At 40.2% G+C, this 22,218-nt stretch overlaps 1 protein-coding gene across 3 annotated transcripts in view; it reads left to right on the top strand.

The window, feature by feature from the left end:
- Window positions 1-22,218, top strand: part of CHRM3 (cholinergic receptor muscarinic 3) — a 507,932-nt gene that overhangs the window by 248,905 nt on the left and 236,809 nt on the right. For all 3 annotated transcript variants that reach the window (XM_032242257.1, XM_032242255.1, XM_032242256.1), the window contains exon 4: window positions 18,945-19,047. The gene's annotated coding sequence lies outside the window, so the exon portion shown is untranslated. The remainder of the gene's footprint in view (window positions 1-18,944; window positions 19,048-22,218) is intronic.

Genomic DNA, 22,218 nt, shown 5'->3' with positions numbered 1-22,218 from the left:
TAGAGAACTTTCTATGATGAAGGAAATATTCTCTGTCTGCACTATCCAGTGCAGTAGTCACCAAGCACTTGTGGTTATTGAACGCTTGGCATGAGACTAGTGGCACTTGAAGAAAGGAAATTCAAATTCTTTGTTTTTAATTTAAATCGGAAATCATCACATTTGGCAAGTGCCTACCACAATGGACAATGGATAAACATTCCCCTTCAGATTTCTTCACCTGTATCACATAAAATTATTTAAGTGTATCTCCCCAACTCTCCAAAGCAAAGTACATAACTATACCATTCCAACATGTATAGAACAGAAGTTAACTCACTACCTACAATGGATACCTGAGGGTATTAGGACTTTATTCCCTTTATATCGGTAACTGAGGTTGTCCTCTCATGCCCTTTGAAAGAGGAAGCCCAAATAACTGTCATTTGCAAAGATCATCAGTGATCTCCGTTAAGTTTCTCATTCTTAATTTCTTTTTGTTATTGTTGTGTGTGGTGTTTTTGTTGTTGTTTTGTTTTTGTTTTTCTTCAGACAGGGTCTCACTCTGTCATCCAGGCTCGAGTGCAGTGGTGCGATCTCTGCTGACTGCAACCTCCACCTCCCAGGTTCAAGTGGTTCTCCTGCCTCAGCCTCCTGAGTATCTGGGATTACAGGCACACACAACCATACCCAGCTAAGTTTTTGTATTTTTGGTAGAGATGGGGTTTTGCCATGTTGGCCAGGCTGGTCTCAAACTCCTGACCTCATGATCCACCCACCTTGGCTTCCCAAAGTGCTGGGATTACTGGTGTGAGCCACTATGCCTGGCCCTCATTCTTAATTTCTAACTGTCTTATTTTTCTTTACTTATTACAGACAGGGTCTCACTCTGTTGCCCAGACTGGAGTGCAGTGGTATCATTATAGCTCACTGCAGCATCCAACTCCTGATTCAAATGATCCTCCTGCATCAGCCTCCCAAGTAGCTGCTGCTACAGGCACGTGCCATCACACTCGCCCTGGCTAGTGCTTTTTGATTTGTTTTGTATTGTTTTTTGTAGAGGTGGGATTCTCACTAATTTGACTAGCCTGGTCTTGAACTCCTGGCTTCAAGTGATCCTCCTACCTCAGCCTCCCAAAGTACTGGGATTACAGGCACTAGCCATTATACCTGGCCCTAACGCTCTTCTTTAATCAAATTGATTACTGTCCTTCAAATGTTACTTTTACTTTTCTACCTTCCAGCCTTGTGTTATACTATCTCCTCAGCTTCTTACATCTTTCTTCCCTACACTTACCAAATGACATACATTTCTTCAAGGCTCATGGTCTAGCTCTTCCAACAAGCTTCCACAGACTAAATAAGCCTAAGAAAATTGCAGTCTTTAGTCTTTAAAAAAAAATTTACTTATTGATCTCTTACTGTATTCCAGACAAGTATGAAAGATTGATAGGGTGGTTAAAAGTGATGGTAATAATATGTTAACATGGCCTGGTACAGTGGCTCACGCCTGTAATCCCTGCACATTGGGAGGCTGAGGCAGGGGCATCACTTGAGGCCAGGAGTTGGAGACCAGCCTGGCCAACATGGCAAAACCCAGTCCCTACTAAAAATAAAAAATAATTAGCCAGGTGTGATGGTGCATGCCTGTAATTCTAGCTACTACGGAGGCTGAGAGGTATGAGAATTGCTTGAACCTGGGAGGTGGAGGTTGCAGTGAGTTGAGATCATGCCACTGCACTCCAGCCTGGGTGATGGAGAGAGACTCCGTCTCAATAATAATAATAATAATAGATTAATATTTGTTGAAGACTTTGTATATGTCAGGCACTCTTCCAGGCTCTATGTCTGCATGATTTCATTTACTTCTCATGAGTACCCAGTGAGATAGATATTACTATTATATCACTTTCACAAATGAGGAAACAGAGGTATATAGAAACAACAACATGGCCAGGTCTTCCGACCAGTAAGTGACAGGAAGGTCCTGCTTGTACAGAGTTACATCCCAGCACCTGCTAATTCTTCTTAATGCTCAACAGAACTAAATAACTCCTATTTTTAAATGACTTCTGCTTTTATTTTGGTGTTAACATTTGCATTGTGATTACCCTTTGGTTACTAAACGTCACATACATAGGCTGGTCCTCTCAATAACATAAACTTCTAAGGTGTGGACTAAGCTGTCTGCTCCTCTGTAGTCTTAGCAAGCACTTAACAACATATTTTAGGAAGTATCTTTCAAATTACGGATATGGTTGATTAAAGAGTTCTAGGTTCTGAAGTCAGTTTACTGTGTTCACATCCAATTTTTTAATGAAATAGAATGAAATAACAAGCAGTGGGACACCTATGCAGTGGAATATTATTCAGCAGTAAAAAGACTGGGCTGTCACATCATGTAAAGACATGGAGGAGCCTTAAATGGATATTACTAAATAAAAGGACCCAGGCTTAAAAGACTATGTACTGTGTGATTCTGACAGTATGACATTCTGGAAAAGACAAAACTGTGGAGACAGTAAAATGACGACTGCTTGCCAAGAGTTAGTGTGGAAGGACGGATGGAGAGGTTGGAGCATGGGGTATTTTTAAGGTGGTGAAACTATTTTGTGTAATACTGTAATTTTGGATACACCAGTATAGATTTGTGAAAGTCCATAGAGTGTACAGCACAGAGAGTGAACCCGAATTTCAACTACAGACTTTAGCTCGTAGTAATATATAAAGATTGGTTCATTTGTTATAACAAATATGCTACATTAATGCAAGATATTAATAACAAACGAAACTGTATGTGAGGGGGAGAGGAAAGAGAGTATGTAGGAACTGTCTGTAGTTTCTGTTCTACTCTTCTGTACTCTTCTGCAAACCTAAAACTGCCATAAATAAAAAATAAATAATAAAGCCTATTAATTAAAAAAATAGAATAGAATGTGTCTAAGCACATCATGCATTGTGAGGATAAATATCGTTTCAGGGAACATCTGTTTCAGCGTTAGATGTGTGTGTGTGTGTGTGTGTGTGTGTGTGTGTGTGTGTGTGTGTGTGTGTGTGTGTGTACATACCTTACTGTGGATAAGAAGTTAAAAAAAGTTTGAAAGCCATCGTTTTAGAGATTATTGCAAACACACTACCTATTTGTCAGCTGATTGAAAAGCTGTGTAGAGTTCTAATAATGACTGTAAACCTGCATCCCATAAGCAGGAAGAGTCCTAATAGGTATGGAGTGTGATGGACGTGTCTGTTTTTTGAAATGATTGTACATGATTGTTGTAGGAGACTTTATGAAAACCTTTAACCTTGGGAAATAAAATTAACCCAAATGATGTGGTTGACAACATGCATTTTGTAAAGACATTCATTTATCAGTATTTCTGATTTGGTATGGTAGCACCCTATTCAAATTTGGATAAAATATTGGGAGTACCTTAATTTTTAAGTATAACACAATTGAGTTATAGCCTCATAATTGTATCAAGCCTAATATGTAGGAAACTCCACAAATAACCTGCCCCAGCCTTACTCAGGACAGGTATCCAGAAAGCACAATGATCCAATAACTTGACAGACTCCAGTTAATAGATTTCTGCAATTGATATTAATAAATGTAGGAGTGTTTATTTGCTGATATTGTTTTGTTCATTTTTCTTTCTTGCCACTGCTTCCTACTCTTCCTCCTCCTTCCTCCCCCCTCCCCCTCCCCCCCCCCCCCCCCCCTCCTCCTCCTCGCTCCTCCTCCTTCCTCCCCCCTCCTCCTCCTCCCCCCTCTTTCTCCCCCCTCATCCTCCTTCTCCTCCTCCCTCCTTCTCCTCCCCCCTCCTCCTCCCCCCCTCCTCCTTTTTCTTCTCTCTTCCTCTTCTTCTTCTTCCACTTTCTCCGTCTCTCCTCCTCCTCCTTCTTCTTCCTCCTCCTCCTCTTCTTTACATTCCCCCTCCTCCTTCCTCTTCTTTTTCTTCTCCTCCTCCTCCTTTCTTTCTTCTTTCCTCCTCCTTCTTCTTCTTCCTCTCCTCCTCCCCCTCCTCTTATTCTTCTTCTTCCTCCCTTCTTTTCTCCTCCTCCTCCCTTTCTTTCTCCTTCTCCTTCTTTTTTCTTCCTTCTTCCTTCTTCTTTTCCCCTCCTCCCCCTTTATCCTCTTCCTTGTCCTCTTCCTCTTCTTTTATTTTTCTTTCTTCTTCTTCCATTTTTTTAATCTTTCACATGCATTGCTATGTTTGGGAAGGAGAATGTCTCTGACAGTTGAAGCTGTCCTGGTGCTGGGCAGCTCTGACCTTAGGGCTGATGAGGAGCCCCTGTTCTGCCCAATCCGCTGCCTGCTGCCCGTCACTCTCACCTGCTTTGCATGTCTTTGCCTGCAACCCCCTTTACTAGCAGATCACTGTGAGAGCTTTGGCCTTTCCCTCTGCTAATCTGAGAGCGTTTGTCTTCTCAGGTAACTCAATGGAGTTTACACCCTGGATTCCGTGAACAGTTTGTTAAACTCCCGAGTTCTTATAATTCCCATTAAACACACCCAGGCTTCTGTTTCTTGTGGCACATCCCTTGGGGAGGGAAAGATGGATGTTTCCTGTAACAACCAGTGGAAGGAGATCTTATCAGATGCCAGTGCCTTAAGAGTCGACGGGATGGAGTCCTAAGAGAAAGGAAGAATACACACTAATAAATTAATCTGTAGTGTGCTGCCCACTTATTTTTAGGCCTGTTTGTATTGTTAAGGCAGAATAACTAAAACTGAAGTTTTGTATATTAGATTTCCGAATGAAACAAGTTAGGCTTAAGTCTGAGACTGGAGCTGAACAGTGCCAAGGTACTCGTACGTTATGTACAATGCTGCATTTTGCACTTTGTTAACTGTAGGCTACACTTATTACTTTTACTATGCTACTTTCACTATTCCTTTAGACAAAAAATACACATTCCTGGGCCTTACCTCAGGCCTCCTGAATTAGAATCACTGGAATGCTACCCAGGAAGCTGTCTCTTCAAAGAACTCTCTTGAAATTTCTGATGATTTCACATGGTTAGGGAACCAGTAGGATGAAGTATTGTTTGGTAAGTGATCCATTTAAATATCAAAACAATTTTCTAAAATATGTGTAACACTTAAAAAAAAAAAAAAAAAAAAAAGCTTTTTTTCCCCTTCATCAGGAAACCGTGTTTCCCAAATGTGATAGTCAAATTTATCCTCTGGGTCTTCCTTCTGGTTTCCATGAAAAATTAAAAGCTACCAAAATTCTATTTTAGTCTTCATTTTAAAAATATTTTTAAGACGTCAGAAAGCAGTAGATGACTATTCATTCATCCAAGAATCCTCTTTGTCTACAAATATTTACATAGTCCTTCTGAGCATAAAGCATGATCTGCATGTAAGTCATCCTGTTAAATCCAGCTCTGTGAGTGCATGTGCATAGCTTGGGAAGGAAGATGGCTCTTATCCCATTTTTGATTTATCACCGGATTCAACGATTCAACAGTATCAAAGGCGTTGTTAAAAGTCCTCCTTGTGTGTGGCACGGTTCTCTGTGCTCCTCAGTGAAAGTGACAGGCACCAGTGTCTTGCTTCCTTCGCACTAACGGGCTTCCTGTCTACTTCTGAAATCCTTCCCTAAGCTTTTCATTTTTTTATTCTGCAAGATGGAGAGAAGAGCTGTCATTGCCCTTTTGGAAGAATGACACATATGATTTGGAAAGTTTGTTTTTTTCTGTTACCCCTCATCTTGAGAATCTCTCCTGGTGAGCTCTAGGCCTCTTTCCTTCCTCTTAGTCTCACATGGAGATTGTGAGTCCCCTGTGTCCATACCAGGGAGTTGTCCAGTCTCCCGCCCTGGATGGCACCCTCCCTGGGACACTAGCCCGTCTCATTCCTTCTCTCCTCCCCTGTGATCTCCTGTTACCCTCTTTGAAGCCTTTCTCTTCTTGGGTTTCAGTGTTGCACTTCAGTAGTGGAGACATCCACATGCCTTGTAGACAAGCCCCGTTTTCAATATGGGTCTTCCTGACTGCTCAGTGTACTTCTTGTCTACCTTTCACACAGTTCGGTCTTCTCTTGATAGCAGCCTTGCCAAAAGTTCGCTCTCCTTCCCTTCCTCAAACCAGTGTTCTCCTAGAGGGCCCATCACCTGCTATTCTGAGGAATCTAGAACCCACACATCTGCACCCCAGGGCCCTGCAGCAGATCTGTCTCTGTGTGCTCATTCTCCCATCATGCCATCTGTCCCTGGAGAAGAATGGCCCCTCCCACGAGTGTATTCACTTTTCCCACATCCTCCCTCTCTTGTCCTTTTAGCCCTGATTTCTTACACTGGCCATTTCCAACATTGAAAGTTAATTTTTTTTTCTGAAAAAAATTAAGACTTTTCCTAGACCTCACCTCCTTGTCTTCTTTAACATATTCAAAAAGATGTTGAGCGCCCACTGTATGTCCCGCGCTGCCTCCTGTAATCTGCTTTCCCTGATCCATAGGCCTCTCAGCATTGTCTGCACGCCCCTTTCATCTTGAATTTATTTCCACTTTGCATGTACCCTTTAACTACCCTGAACCATCGGTCTTAAAGGTTATCAGTGAGCCTTTCTCCTTTTTAACCTAAGCTATTTTTTCCTACCTGAAAACGTAGAATTTGAGGCAATTGTTACTCTTTTTTTTTTCTGAGACAGAGTCTCGCTCTGTCTCCCAGGCTGGAGTGCAGTGGCATAATCTCAGCTCACTGCAACTTCTACCTCCCAGGTTCAAGCAATTCGTCTGCCTTAGCTTCCTGAGTAGCTGAGACTACAGGTGCCCACCACCACACCCAGCTTTTTTTTTTTTTTTTTTTTGGTATTTTTAGTAGAGACAGGGTTTCACCATGTTGGCCAGGCTGGTCTCAAACTCCTGACCTCAGGTGATCCACCCAGTTAGGCCTTCCAAAGTTCTGGGATTACAGGCGTAAGCCACAAATCCCAGCCTGTTACTTATTTCTTGACAATGTCATCAATAATATCTCACAATTATGTGTTCTTCCACTTCTTCTTGTTATTTCCTGGATTTGTGGCTGGATTTTTCTTTTCCACCTCCTGCCTCCTGAAACAGTTAAACCTTTCCTGAAACTGAGTTCTCTGCCCCTCCCATTAGACACTCACTCTCTCTCACAACATCAACTTTTATTTTAGATTCGGGGGTACATATGTAGGTTTGTTACCTGGTTATACTGTGGGATGCTGAGGTTTCGGGTATGACAGATCCCGTTAACCAGGAAGTGAGCATATTACTCAACAATTAGTTTCTCGATGTTCCCCCTCCACCCCACTCTTGCAGGCCACCATGTTTACTGTTGTCATCTTTATGTCCATGAGTACACAATGTTTAGCTCCCACTTAACAAGGGAGAACATGCAGTATTTGGGTTTCTGTTCTTGTGGTTAATTCACTTAGGATAATGGCCTCCAGCTGCATCCATGTTGCCCGAACAAAACGATTTGTTCTTTTTTACAGTTGCGTGACACTCTTCTTCTTAATCTGCATCTGTTCTCAAATCACTCTGTTGTGCAGGTAGATCATCTTTATATTTTAATTTTTTAATTATCTCTCCATGAATTTCTTTTTTAAAAAAAATTATTATACTTTAAGTTCTGGGGTACATGTGCAGAACGCGCAGGTTTGTTACATGTAGATGACAGGGTGACGGATACAGCAAACCACTGTGGCTGAATTTCTTTGTGTCACGAATTGCTTATATTGCTAGCTGAGCAAGCCACCTTCACACCTAATTCAGCATCTCTAAAACACAGATTTATTTACTACTATCTTTCCTAAAATCAGACACACATACACCCAGCACATAGACACATCTCCTTCTTCTTTTAATCTCCCAGGCATTACTGTCCTCCAGCCTTATAAAAATACGTGGAGGATCTCCTTCTCTTCTCTATGCAGTCAGGTGAGACATCTGGTCCAGCGTCCCTCATATCCCACGCAGACCTCAGCATCCAAGTCCGCTGCCGTGTGCGGAGACTCACGCAAACACGTCATACATGCCGTCAAGGCCTTTCCTCTCCTACTTTCTATCAGGACAGCTTTTTATGATCATCCTACCTTAACACTCTCAGTTATGGACTGAGTGTCACTCCCCTTTTGGACAGATCTTCACTGTAAATACCAGACAGGAAAATTTAGACTCCAGGAAGAAACTGAAGTCCAAGGGAGAGAATTAAGTTATCGAAGAAATACCTCTTCGTCTCTTTCTTTCTCATATGCTACCTCCTAAAAGTGCACACGCCCCCGTCAAGCTGTCTGAGTATGCTCTGTGCTGAAGGCTTCCGGATGTTTTTCTGTATGCATGAATCCCCTTGAAAGTCTTCCTGCCAAAACTCTACCCAGCTCTTCAGAATCCAACACAAAGCACCTTTCTCTGTCATGTGTTTTATTGTCTTCCTGTACCTGTTAGGAAGAGAATAATCCATCTGTGTGCTCTTATACCTCTGTAACTTTATTATAAACCCCGTTTTCTTCTGTAACTTAAAAAGCAATATGCAATGTGTTTTATTTTACTTTGCTTTGTGGAAATTGGTGCGAATACATGACACCTAATTTTATTAAGAGTTCACTGCTACTTAGAAGTGTTCTCTTTTTTTATCGCTTCAGGTCAAATATACTTTTTTGTTTTTTTTTTTTTGAGACAGAGTCTTGCTCTGTTGCCCAGGCTGGAGTGCAGAGGTGTGAGCTAGGCTGGCTGCAACCTCTGACTCCCAGGCTCAAGCAATTGCCATGCCTCAGCCTCCTGAGTAGCTGGGATTACAGGTTTGAACTACTACCTGTAGTATTTTTAGTAGAGATGGGGTTTTGCTATGTTAGCCAGCCTGGTCTCAAACTCTTGGCCTGAAGTCATCTACCCACCTCGGCCTCCCAAAGTGCTGGGATTACAAGTGTGAGCCGCCATGCATGGCCCAAATACACTTTTTAAATTTGATGAGTCCCCGCACCTCTTGAATTCCTTCCTTTAATGTTTAGTCTGAGCATTGCTTCCAGATACCTTTTGCGTAAAGGCCATCTCTATCACTTCGGTCTTCCACTGAAAGCATTTTAATAACTCTGCATTGCTCTTGGGACAAAGGACAAGAAGATACAGTTAAAATTTAAAGGCATTGTGTCTAAAGAAAACTTAGAATTCTACAGTACTAGAATTTTGTATTGCCTCTGCACAGCTTGGGTTCACACATTCTGATGCTTTACTGTTCTAGGTTAACATTAAAAGGAACTCTCAACTCATAATGTGTTGGTATCTGGAGTGCAGAATTCTAATTTATTACATCAGAGTGTGATTGTAGAAGCTTGCATTCTTTGTTGATGGTTAGGATGCATTTTCTTGTCCAGTCCTGCTCATTAGAAAGATAGTTTGGGGTCTTATACAGAGAATGAACCAGTAGTTCTAGAGATAATAGGATTGGGGAAAATGCCATATGCTACTTTACATCACACTAAGAAACTAAAAGGGACATTAATTTCTTTAAAGAGCATCCCCACCTACATAGTTGAACACTATCTTTTTTCTCCATCCTTAATCAATTTCTATTCTGACTGACTTCATGCTGAGTTTCCATCTCACTGAAAATTCCCTGAGCCACTGTCAGCATGGAGCCTGTTGACACTTGGTGCCTGGTCCTGCACTTCTGGACACAAACCCTACTCATATGACTCTTAGCTTGGAGCCAGCGTTCCCCAAAGTTAGGCAAGATTTCTAATGCCTTAAAAGGGAAAGGTAGGGTAAAAATAATTAAGTCCGATATCCTTTCCCTTTTAAACTTTTTATACGCTCCTTTCTTTGTCTTTATTATGTGAAATTGACTTCTTTGTTCTGTGTGTTTCAGACAACTTGTAGGAACAAATTGTTATTCATCCAGTTAACAAAGTCGCATTTCTCTCCACGTTGTTATTTTTTTCCTTAAAAAGGGATTTATTGCTGCAGTCCTGGCTTTACTGTTTTGTTTTCTTAATACTTTGCTGGATGAAATGGTTAAGAGCACTGAACTTCATTATTCTTTAATATAAAGAACCAGACTCAGATTTAACTAATTTTCCTCAAATTATTCAGGTCTTGAACTATACGTGTCACCCAAGTTGATTCTAATATGAAAGGGACTGTTGATTAAAAGATAAAAGAGGAAAAATCTAGAATGACATAGAAAAGTTAGAAAGACCCAGAAAGACTTTATACATGACCAGGGGAATAATAAGGTGGAAGGAGTTATACTTGACACCTCATTCTAATATACTAATGATAATATTGTCATTTAAAAATGCAATCTACTATATTAAAAACAACTTTTAATTGGCACGCTACAAGCATATTCAAAAGTAGAGAGAACACTATAAGCAACCCACTGTACCCATCTTCCAGCTTCAATAATTAGCAATATGTGGCCAGGGACAACTCTTTTCTTTTACATGGTACTCCTTTCTCACAAGCACTGGATTATTTTAAAACAAACACAAGACAAAAATATCTCTGCATATACTAAATTAATATTCAGTATTAAAGGTGATTCTTGAAATAGATTTTAAGAGATCAGTCTGATATTATAAAAGAATAAGAAGCCAGTTAAGATTTTATTTTAATCAACTATATTAAGGTATAATACATGGGTAATAATAAGTGCTCATCTTAAGTGTATATTTGGATAAGATTAGAGAAATTTATCTACCAGTTCCTACCATTAAATCAAGCTCTAACATATTTCCACAACCACACCAAGTTCTCTTACAGCTCTCCCTAGTTGCCCTAAACACGTGCCACCCTACCTCAAGCCCCAGAAAAAAACACTTTTCTGCTTTCTGGCCCATAGATTCTATTTCTTTTATCTAGAGCTTTATAAAAATAAAATCATGTGTGAAGTATTTTTGTGTCTGACTTCTTTTGCACAGTGTATTTTTTTTTTTTTTTTGAGACGGAGTTTCACTCATGTTACCCAGGCTGGAGTGCAATGGCACGACCTCGGCTCACCGCAACCTCCGCCTCCTGGGTTCAGGCAATTCTCCTGCCTCAGTCTCCTGAGTAGCTGGGACTACAGGCACGCGCCACCATGCCCAGCTAATTTTTTGTAGTTTTAGTAGAGACGGGGTTTCACCATGTTGACCAGAATGGTCTTGATCTCTTGACCTTGTGATCCACCCGCCTCGGCCTCCCAAAGTGAGTGTATTTTTTTAAAATGTACATGTATTGTGAATATCAGCAGTTCATCACTTTATATTGCATCTTTAAAATTCCATTGCATGACAATATCACATTTTACTTCTCCAGCCCATCTGATGGATAATTGTTTTTCTGTTTTGTTTTGTTTTCATATTATGGAGATGGAGTCTCACTCTGTCACCCAGGCTGGAGTGCAGTGGCATAATCTCAGCCACTGCAACCACTGCCTCCCAGAGTCAAGAGATTCTTATGCCTTAGCGTCCCAAATAGCTGGGATTACAGGCGTGCTCCACCACACCCAACTATTTTTTACATTTTTAGTAGAGATGGGATTTCATCAGTTGGCCAGGCTAGTCTTGAACTCCCAGCCTCAGGTGATCTACCCTCCTCAGCCTCCCAAAGCGTGGTAATTGGGTTTTTTCTTTCCCAGTTTGGGGTGGCTGTGGATAGTTTCTGTGAACATTCATGTGCAAGTTTCTGTGTAGACATGTATTTTTCACTTCTCTTTGATAAAGAAGTAGGGGTATAATTGCTCAGGGGTATATTGAATATGTGTCTAGCTATGTAATAAACGTTCTGTCGTGTGTTTTCTAAATGGGCTGTACCATATTACATCCCCATCAGCAGGGTATGAGAATTATAGTCGCTTCCCATCTCTGCCAACGTAGATGTAGTATGTGGTTCTAATTTTAGCCATTCTTACAGATAAGGAATAGTATCTTATTATGGCCTTCATTTGCATTTTCCTAATGACTAATTTTGTTTAGCATCTTTTTCATGGGATTACTAGACTCCTCAAATTTTAATCACCATTTGTTCAACTCAGTGAGGCAACCACACTCACTGTGGGTTCTCTTTTCTCTATCCATTTTCCATAAATGTCTTAAAAATAGAAAGCCCAGGCTGGGTGCAGTGGCTTACCCTGTGATCCCAATAACTTGGGAGGTTGTGGAGGGAAGATCACTTGAGCCCAAGTGTTTGAGACCAGCCTGGTTAACAGAGGGAGACCCCATTTCTACAATTTTCTTTTTAATGAGCTGGGCACAGTGGTGCACTCATGTAGTCCCAGCTACTTAGGAGGCTGACATTGGAGGACTGCTTCAGACTAGGAGGGGAAGGCAGCAATGAACCTGGGTCACTCCACTGCACCCCAGCCTGGGTGACGGAGCAAGATCCTGTCAAACAAACAAAAAAGCTCAGATGTAGCTTTTCCTTCTCACATTTTTTGCAGTCATGCACTGCCTATTGTCCAATTCTCGAAAACAGTTATTTTATTTTAGGTTTTTTTTTTTTTAGGAGGTGAGGTGGGGATGTAGGCTATATTTCATCCTGTTATTCCCCCTTAGATATAATTGGAAATCTAGATTTGTTTTTGAGAAACAATTTCTAAATTTTTTTTGGTTTATCAAGGGCCAACCCTGGAAAACTCCAGTCAGATTGTATAGAAGAAAACTCTTCAACTGATTACATCTAGGCTCAGTCTCTGGTGGTAGGAGAATATGACACCAAGAAAGAAAAGGAAAATCTTGCCTCCTTGCTGAATTTGGGGAATTCCGCAAAACAAGAATGACCATGAAAGGGAGGAGGCAAAGCAGTCTGAATCATACCTCCCAGCTTTTCTACCTGGAATTTTATCCCAGAGATTGGAGAGACACGTTGGTGAAAATAAGTTATGCACAAGACAGGGATTCATTTCACATGTAGCCCTCTACCAGTATTTTAGTGAACTTGGAAGTTCAGCCTGTCAGTCAGAGGAAAGCCTTGCACTTTAGTTTCCAGTGTGGCATAAATAGGACTCCAAGATAGCTGGAGAACTTGGCAATGAGGAGGGGATGCCATCAAACGGATGAAGGCGGCACTGTCCTGAGGGTTGCAGAACATGGGCATCACAGCCAGACCTCAGAAAAGGCCCCCTTGTCAGCAGGACGCAAGAGGAGACCAAGAACAGAGGTGTCTACCTAAGCTTACTAGGTCAAGAAAATGCAAATGGCATGCATGCAAGTGATAAGCCTCACTGTCAGTGTCAGTAGGGCTAGGAGCACCCAGGTGGATAAGGAGCCCCATGCCATAGATCAGAGAAGATAATCAAATACTGGAGACACAGACTCGTTCTTCTGTTTCGAAGTTCATTTAAACCATGCTTCTTTCTTCCCATTACACACACACATACACACATACACACACACACACACACACACACACACACACACACACACGGGGTGGGGGGAGAAAGAATGAGAAATGAAGGTTAACAGGGGAACTTATCCAAAGGAGATTGGACAATGCTTGAATTACATTTAACTTTGTGTTTCTTTTTCATACATGCATGTATAAGCATAATGCAGGGGGAGGGGCAAGGGTTTGTGAATTTCTAATGACTTGTAAGATTTATAAACTTAGGGAGCCCCTTTGTTTTCTAAGAACTATTAACCCAGGTGGTGGGTAGCGCAGTTTTGCCACCTTCCTATCATGTCTAAAAGACAGGAGAGGCTGGACGCAGTGGCTTACGCCTGTAATCCCAGAACTTTGGGAGGCCAATAGAGGGCCGATCACAAGGTCAGGAGATCGAGACCATCCTGGCCAACATGGCGAAACCCTGTCTCTCCTAAAAAATACAAAAAATTAGCTGGGCATAGTTGTGTACACCTGTAGTCCTAGCTACTCGGGAGGCTGAGGCAGGAGAATTGCTTGAACTCAGGAGGTGAAGATTGCAGTGAGCCAAGATGGTGCGGCTGCACTACAGCTTGAGAGATTGTGCAAGAATCCATCTCAAAAACAAATAAATAAAAGATAGGAGATTTTTTGAAGCAGCAGATGTTAGAAATGTACTGCCTAAGACTATCAATGAGACCAAGGCTAGAGAGATGTGAATAAGAGCACGTGTGAGATGCATGGTGAACATCTTCTAGTTTAACATTATTCCTTCATGAGACGGAAGCAGTACCCCTAAATTAGATTCAGTTTCTTCAAATACACCTTCTTCCTGTCCAGCAGAAGACAGAAAGACTTCCTGGAGCTGGAGAACATGCTTGGGCCATGGCATGATGCCTTAAAGCAGAGACTGAAGAAGTAGGAGAATTCTGCAGCTCAGCCCTTTTCTTTAGCCCTTTCCTTGTCCAGAGAATGGGATGGAGGGAATGTGAGGAGGTGACGTGTGCAGTGCAGAGTGGAAGACGGTTGATCCTGTATTTAAACGCATATCCAATAGCAATTCTGTCAACAAACCTTCCTATTAGTGTAATCTTATTTCTCGTAAACTGTTGTTATTATAAGAAATTGATTTTTATCATACTCTCTAAATGTATCTCCTTCACCCCTCCTCCAGTATTAAATAGTTAATAATTTAACAAAATAATATCGTATATACTGGAAACTAACCATGCAAACACACATACCACATATATCAGCTATGTTTTCTTTTTATTTCTGTGTCTATATTTTTATTCAATGTATATTTTAATGAGTATAATTCCATAGTATATTGTGAGAATGAGATTATGATTTTAATGTATTTATAATTACTCTGCCCTAGCACAACTAATTTTTTTCTGAGCATCCTTTTGGTTTTTATTTACTATATATAGTATCTATTTATCATCAGAGCACATAATTATATATTCTGTTTTTGTTATCATTTTCCATGTTGCTGCCTATTCATCACTTATGACTACTTAATGCATCATGGAATTTCTATACCAACATTTCTTAAATGCTTTCCTGTTGGATACACAAGTAGTTTCTATTTTTCACTATTATAAATACAGATTGAGCAGCCCTAATCTGAAATCTAAAACGCTCCAAAATCCAAAACTTTTTGAGCACCAAGATGACACTCTAAGGAAATGCTCCCTGGAGTATTTCATATGTTTGGATTTTGGGGTTAGGAATGCTCCATAAGTACAAATATTCCAAAATCTGAAAAAAAGTCAGAAACCTGAAACACTTCTGATCCCAAACATTTCAGATGCAGAATACTCAACCTGTAATGCTACAGTGATCATTTTCCTAGGAATGCCATTTTTTTAACTTTAAATTATTGTCATGAAATAATTTGTGAGTGGGATTAGTAGGCCCACAGATAGGAATATATTTAAGGGCCCAATATAGGTACAAGTCAGATTAGTGATTTGCTGGGCTGTACATATTTACAGGACCACTAGAAAACATGAATTTGTTAGTTCTTTTTCCAAGTTTCATCATTTTTTGTTAATTATACTGGCAGCTAGTGCAACTTGTGTCATTTTTGTTTTTATTTGTGTTTCTTTGAGTGTTACTGAGGTAAAAGATACATGGTACTTACTATTTGAAAATTAGTGTGGCTTAATTAGAAAAATCACCTAAGCGTCAGACAAACGGTTTCGAATCCCAATTCAGGTCTCTTCCTGTTGTATGTCAAGTGGATGAGTCTCTCACAAAAACGATTTCTTCATTGGCAAATTGGTAACAATGGTGTCTCCGTTACAAGCATGCTGAAACGATTTGGTGAGTTAATCAATGCCTTGTGGTTTGGTGGCCATACAGGACGTTATTACTCCTCCTCGCTGTCTCTGCTTCTCTAATTTTATCTACCTCCCCTCCTACTCCTGACTTCTTCTTGCATGGATTATCCATTTGAGTTCTTTTGATACAAAGTTTTCTAGACCCCACTTTCTCATGCCAGAATTTATGTTAATGGGGCCAATTATCGGTGTTCTCTAGAAACCTGATCTCTCTATAGCAAGTGCTGAATTAAATTGCAAATCACTGAGGTCAGTTCTGTTCACCCCATGAGTTTTCTTGTGTTCACCCAGCCAAATTTACATTAAAAATTAATACTTTTCCATAAATTGCTCATTTTTGAATGCTCTGTACAGTCCAGTTTCTCTTTTAAACATATTATCCAAGTTTTTGCCCATTAGGTTTCTCAGAGACTTTCTGATTTGTTTTTCTGCTTCTTTGTCTTGGTTTCAGATAATGCTTCAGCTTAATCTTCTGTTACCTCCCACCCAAGAACAACAAGCTTAAGTCTTGTAATAACAAGTATAGTTTGTCAAGCAATTGCCAGACAAGATCATTGCTAGAAGTTACATCTCGGAATGGTACTGCCACTTGGATTTTGTCTGTCTCATCCCCAGTGTCTGCTTTCTAGGCATTATTGTTCATTATCTGGAAATTGGTTTCTATCTTGAGGGAATTTGTAGCAGGAACTGCCTTTTAAAGCAATCACTCTTCTTTGAAGCCAAAAGTAATTTCTAATATGTTATAAGGCATCAGAAAGCCAGTAACAAGCATACGGTTTCTCAATTGGAAAAGCATTAGAAATATCAAATTCTATCCTCTTTCATGAGGGAGAGGCAATTTAGGGGCTGCCAAAAGATTCTCTAGTCTCTCACCTTCATGATAAGACATTGAGCTGTGTAGGAAATATTCTAAGCAGTTCCACTTTAGGAGTTTAAAAGAAAAAATGGGAGCGGGGGAAGAGGAAGGTGAAAAAATGCTCAGCAGTCTTCCCAGCTTCAACAACTGTATTTCACAACCCCTGGAGAATCTCAGAGGCTCCTTTAGATATTATTTTGCATGAGCCTTCTCTTATTAAGTGTCATAAAGAAGGTTTCTTTATTTTTGCATTATTAAGCCTGTCTTCCCCCCATATCCATGCCCGCTATCCCTGTTTTCACCTGTTACAAATAAGTGCTAGCCTTTTTCTACCTGAATAGACAAGGCAGTTCTAACTTCTTATCAGCATCAAAGGCCCTTGCCCCAGACGCTACACCAGCAAAGTTACGAAAGTACTAAGGATTCCAGAGGCGGGAATCACAAAGCTAGAGAGAAGCTCATATATAACAATTAAGTCTGCAGGGGAAGATTGAGGATCATACACAGCTGGATTTAGACAGAATGACCAGGTTTTCTGTAGTTGCTGGACAGTACAATGTAACCTGAAATGTCTGCCATGTGGATTACAGAGAAGTCTATTGTTGAAACTCACAAGGTGAAAAAATGTGGACCTGATCACAGTGTAGTGTGTCTGCCCCATGCTTGCAGTTATGACATTGGAAATAGGAAGGGTGGGACTGGAAATAGTCCATTTCTGCCCAGAGCCCATTCTGTAGCACATAACAGCACAACACTGTCAAGAAATAGTGTCTATGGTCATCATACCACATTCATCATTGTGCCACACTTCTTCAAGAACCCCGGCATCACAGCTCTCCTTGGGATGAAAGGAGGACCAGTCCCCACTTTTAGCCTCTCCTCCCAGTCTACACAAATCATCCTGTGGCATTGGGCAAGCTCGTTAACCTTAGTCTCCCCTAGCACATGGTAGAGGTGAACTTACACTGCCCAACCCACAGAGAGATCGTGAAACCAGAATGAGGTAATATGTACAAAGGATTTTGGAACGAGTTTCAAATTCTGAAAATTCTTGGGGTATGTGCGTTCCTTTGTACCGTTAGGCTGATTTGCAGTCATTTAAATCTATAAAAGGATATTCTGCCACATCGTGTGTGTAAGTTTGATTTTCCTCATGATGTTGTGCACCCCCATTGGGGCAGCTTTCAGCACATGACACTCCCCCCTCACAGCTTCCTGCGTGGGAGTGTGACAGCTAGATCTCCTTCTCCTCCCTCCCCATCCCATTTCCCTTTGTCTGTCCATCACTCTCCTACACTGCAAACAAGACTCAGGTTAAAGACCCGCTGCTCTGTGACGTCACCTTACCTAACTCTCTGCACCTGGGACTGGCAATGATTTAGCTTCCCGTAGTATCCTAGATGGGAGTGATCTCCATCTAACTTGGCCTCTTTCCCTCATTAGACTTGGCTTTTTAATAACAGGACTAAGCCTCTACTTAATATTTTAACCCAATACCTGCTTCATATTATTTGCTTAGTAAATATTCTCAAAATAATGAGTGAATGCCAAAGACTTGTCACCATGAAATAAATAGAATTGGTAAAGTGAGTGATTCTTAAAGTATTTGCTATAAATTTTAGGGGAAACTCATACCTAGTTGTGTCTTTGTTTTGTGCTGCTATAAGAAAATGCCACAGACTGGGTAATTTGCGATCAACAGACATGTGTCGGCTTGTAATTCCGGGGGCTGGAAAGTCTAAGATCAAGGCGCTAGTATCTGGCCTTCTTGCTGAGTCACCACATAGCAGAAGAATGCAGTGTTTTCACATGGCAGAAGGCAGAAAAGCAAAAGAGGAAAAGAGGGAGGAAGGGGACAAACACAACCTTTGGTAACAGCATTCTCCCACCCCTCGGGTCACAGCCCTCATAGCCTAATCACCTCTTAAAGGACCCCCCTCTTACTACTGTTATACTGGCAATTAAATTTCAATATGAGTTTCGAAAACATTAGTCATTTTATACAAAACCATAGCAGCTTTATATCAACCTAATAATATAAATGTATGTATGTGTACATATTTGTGGGGGACGCTTATAACGTACTCCCACTTATTGGAAGTTTCAAACTGAGGACAGATGACCATGTGACAGAAACCATAAGCTGAGGCATCTGTGTGGAACAGGTGGTTACAGCGTCTCATTGTTTCCCTCAGCGGGATACTAACAGGTGCTGTAGAATAGTATGTAACAAACCTGCATGTTCTGCACATGTACCCCAGAACTTAAAATTTTTTTTTAATGTTTTAATAGAATTTTTTGATGAAGCATATTTGGAAATGCTGGAATAAATCTCCAATTTTGAAATCTATCATGTAATTAGTATTTCGTCTCGCAATTCAGTGATCCGAGTGAACTACTTGTTCTTTTATATTATTTTAAACTTACCCCTTCCCTCGTTCATTTTTAGCTTTTGCGGTGACGTGGCACCTGGTCTCTTTCTACAAGGAAAGTTCAACACACAGGACAGTTCTCGATACATTGGATTGGTTTGATGATCCCACCTGCAACAGGTATGTAAAACCTCCAATACATGCTTACTGACACTTTTGAATCATAACTATGGATGTATATTTCTTCCCGTGGATTGCTGAGAATGGAATCTGCTCTAAGCAATTAAATTCATGTGTCAGAGATGACTTTTGTCTTTTCTACTTAGAAGTATATGTTTATATTTTGGCATCTACAACTCCTGAAGAATACTTCATTTTCTTTGTTATATGATAAACTCAAATTAAGAATATAGCCATTCGAAGAGAGAGGAGAAAGTCTATGCTTATGTGGTTGTGAAAATAAGATTTAGCCAAAAATCTATGGAAATCAAATGAATGAAATATGACTGTACTCCGGTATGTTATAAGTGTGGTATCTGTAGTCCAAAATTCTTACAGAAAAAATATCAACTTCTTTCCTTCCCTAAATCAATCCATGCTTAGAGAAAATTGTGTAATAAATCACAGAATGACTACATATGTGACTTAATTAATAGAATTATATCAATTAATTGACTACTCACTTAGATTTTGTGACGGTTATTCCCTTTGTGTATGACAACATAAATATTACATAAGAACAAAAATATATGGCATTTTATAATAACTCCCAATCTTAGATGATTCACCCACCTCAGCCTCCCAGTGTTTAATGCATTATCTTGAAGGGGATATTCTGAAAGTAGATTCTCCCAATATATAAATATAACAGCCTGTAGCTTCTGTCTAATTTAGACTTACTTGGATGAGCACTGTTTGTGAGTATGTAACATAGATAGGTATGTAGGTAGGTAGATAGGTTAGATAGATAGATAGATAGATAGATAGAAAAATAGATGAGACATAGGTATCTCACTACACCTATTACATAATATATGCATGTGTTTGTGTGTTTTTATATATAGTATGCAATGACTAAGGGATACTTTATTACAAGATTGTTTGCTTACTTGTACGCAACTTTTAAAAATATAATTAGAAATATAGCAGGCTTGTTAAAATACAGATATATATTTGGAAAAGTGCCCCATAAATTCTATTTTCAACAGGAAAAATATACACAACTCACCTGCCTCTGCCTCCTCCCCTGCCCCAAAAAAAGTCTGTTGAAAATCAAGTTTGGGAAATTGGGAAGTAGCACAGACCAGAATTAATCAATATGAGTTCAAGACCTGGCTCTACTACTTAGCAAAGGCCTTGGGAAGGTTTCTATACTTCCTTGGGGAAAGTGTTGTGATTTAAATCAGAATGGGAGGAAAGGAGAGTGAGAGAGCATAGATAAATTCACCTCAAATTGCAATGTCCCAAATGTACTTGGTCACGTTTATTCTTAGAGCTGTGTGTAGTAATTAATGGATGTGTTTCTAAGGTTCTCCAAAGAGTTTTACTTTTACGTTCTGTGAGAGTCTGAAATCCACAATAAGAGATTAATGTCCCTGATTTAAGGCAGAAATCGTGACTGGTCATCTACTGGTTGGATCCACCTTAGTTCATTTATTTTATTATTTATCTTGGGCCTACACAAATTTATATGCATGATAATTAAGAAGATGCCAAATCAAAAAATCAGGACCGTTCACATAAAATTTCGGATTCCCAGTCTTCTCTTTCTCTGTAAATGGTCAGAAATTCTTCCTGTAAATTTCTACGTCTAACCCATGCAGTCCACAGTCCACTCTGAGCCAGCAGGTCTCAGCCCTCACTGTGAAGAGATACTGGTGCTCAGGTTTCACCGCAGAAAATTAAATCAGCACCTCTTAGAGTGGACCTTGGGCTTCAGAATGTTTACAAAGTTCCTCAAATTATTCCAGTGTGCAGCCGCTGTTCTAATACCTTCACTTCCCTTTGTGTAAAAACATTCCCCAAGTCCAGGTTACATTCATTACTTCGTCATCTCACCATCTTCTCTGATAGTCCCTAAGTCATCTTATTTCTATTCTCATACTATTCAATCCATGCTTCATCCAACAACAAGAGTAATTGTCTTTATGGAAAATACCTGGTTGAATCCTGCTTCACCATCTTCAATAATAGTAGTAATAATAATAATTTAGGGTGATCATTTATACTGAGGTTGAATAAAGAATCTGACTTCAGGCTTTGCTGAAGGATTGAGTCATTAAAGCATTAAATTTTAGGAGCAATTGGAAGAAAGCGTACAAAAGCGGTAACAGTACCTTCTGCTTGGTCTTCTCCTCCTAGAAGTGACCCATAGTGATCCTTAGGCCAAAAGTAATTCACAAGTGTAGAAAGGACAGGTATCGCTGACCTATCCTATAGATTGCCACCTAATCAGGGTCCTGATCACATCTTACATAGGGAGCAAAGGGATGTTGTAATTTGGCAGTGACACTATAATAAGATTAATTTTATGTCACAGCTACCAAAGTGTATTAAATGTCTATCCTTCCTAAGTTGCATGATTCACCCAGAAAAATTTGATATGGGTGAATTTTTAGGCAGAATAGCAGGATTTAGTGTGTATGTGGTTGGAGTGCTTGTAGCTGAGGTCTTTTCTCCTGCTGCTCAGACATGTAAATGACTTTCGTTCCCACTAATGAATAACATTTTATTTGAACTATAGAAGAGACCTTTTTTTTCTACTAAGTAACTGTATAAACCATTTGTATTAGTCCATTTTCACGCTGCTAATTAAGACATACCCAAGACTGGGAAGAAAAAAGAGTTTAATTGGACTTACAGTTCCACCTGGCTGGGGAGGCCTCAGAATCATGGCAGGATGTGAAAGACACTTCTTACATGGCAGCAGGAAGAGAAAAATGAGGAGGAAGCAAAAGCAGAAACCCCTGATAAACCCGTTAGATCTCTTGAGACTTATTCACTCAGACAGGAATAGCACGGGAATGACTGGCCCCATGATTCAGTTACCTCCCCTTGGGTCCCTCCCACAACACGTGTGAATTCTGGGAGATACCATTCAAGTTGAGATTTGGGTGGGGACACAGCCAAACTATATCATTCTACCCCTAGCTCCTCCAAATCTCATGTTCTTACATTTCAAAACCAATCATGCCTTCCTAACAGTCCCCCAAAGTCTTAACTTATTTTAGCATTAACCCAAAAGTCCACAGTCCAAAGTCTCATCTGAGACAAGGCAAGTCCCTTTGCCTATGAGCCTATAAAATCAAAAGCAAGCTAGTTACTTTCTAGATACAATGTGGGTACAGGTAT

The sequence above is a fragment of the Sapajus apella genome, unplaced genomic scaffold (genome assembly GCF_009761245.1).
Source record: "Sapajus apella isolate SASKATOON/1434 unplaced genomic scaffold, GSC_monkey_1.0 scaffold49, whole genome shotgun sequence".
In the NCBI taxonomy this organism is placed as follows: domain Eukaryota; kingdom Metazoa; phylum Chordata; class Mammalia; order Primates; family Cebidae; genus Sapajus; species Sapajus apella.
This window is presented reverse-complemented; position numbering and strand designations above follow the sequence as displayed.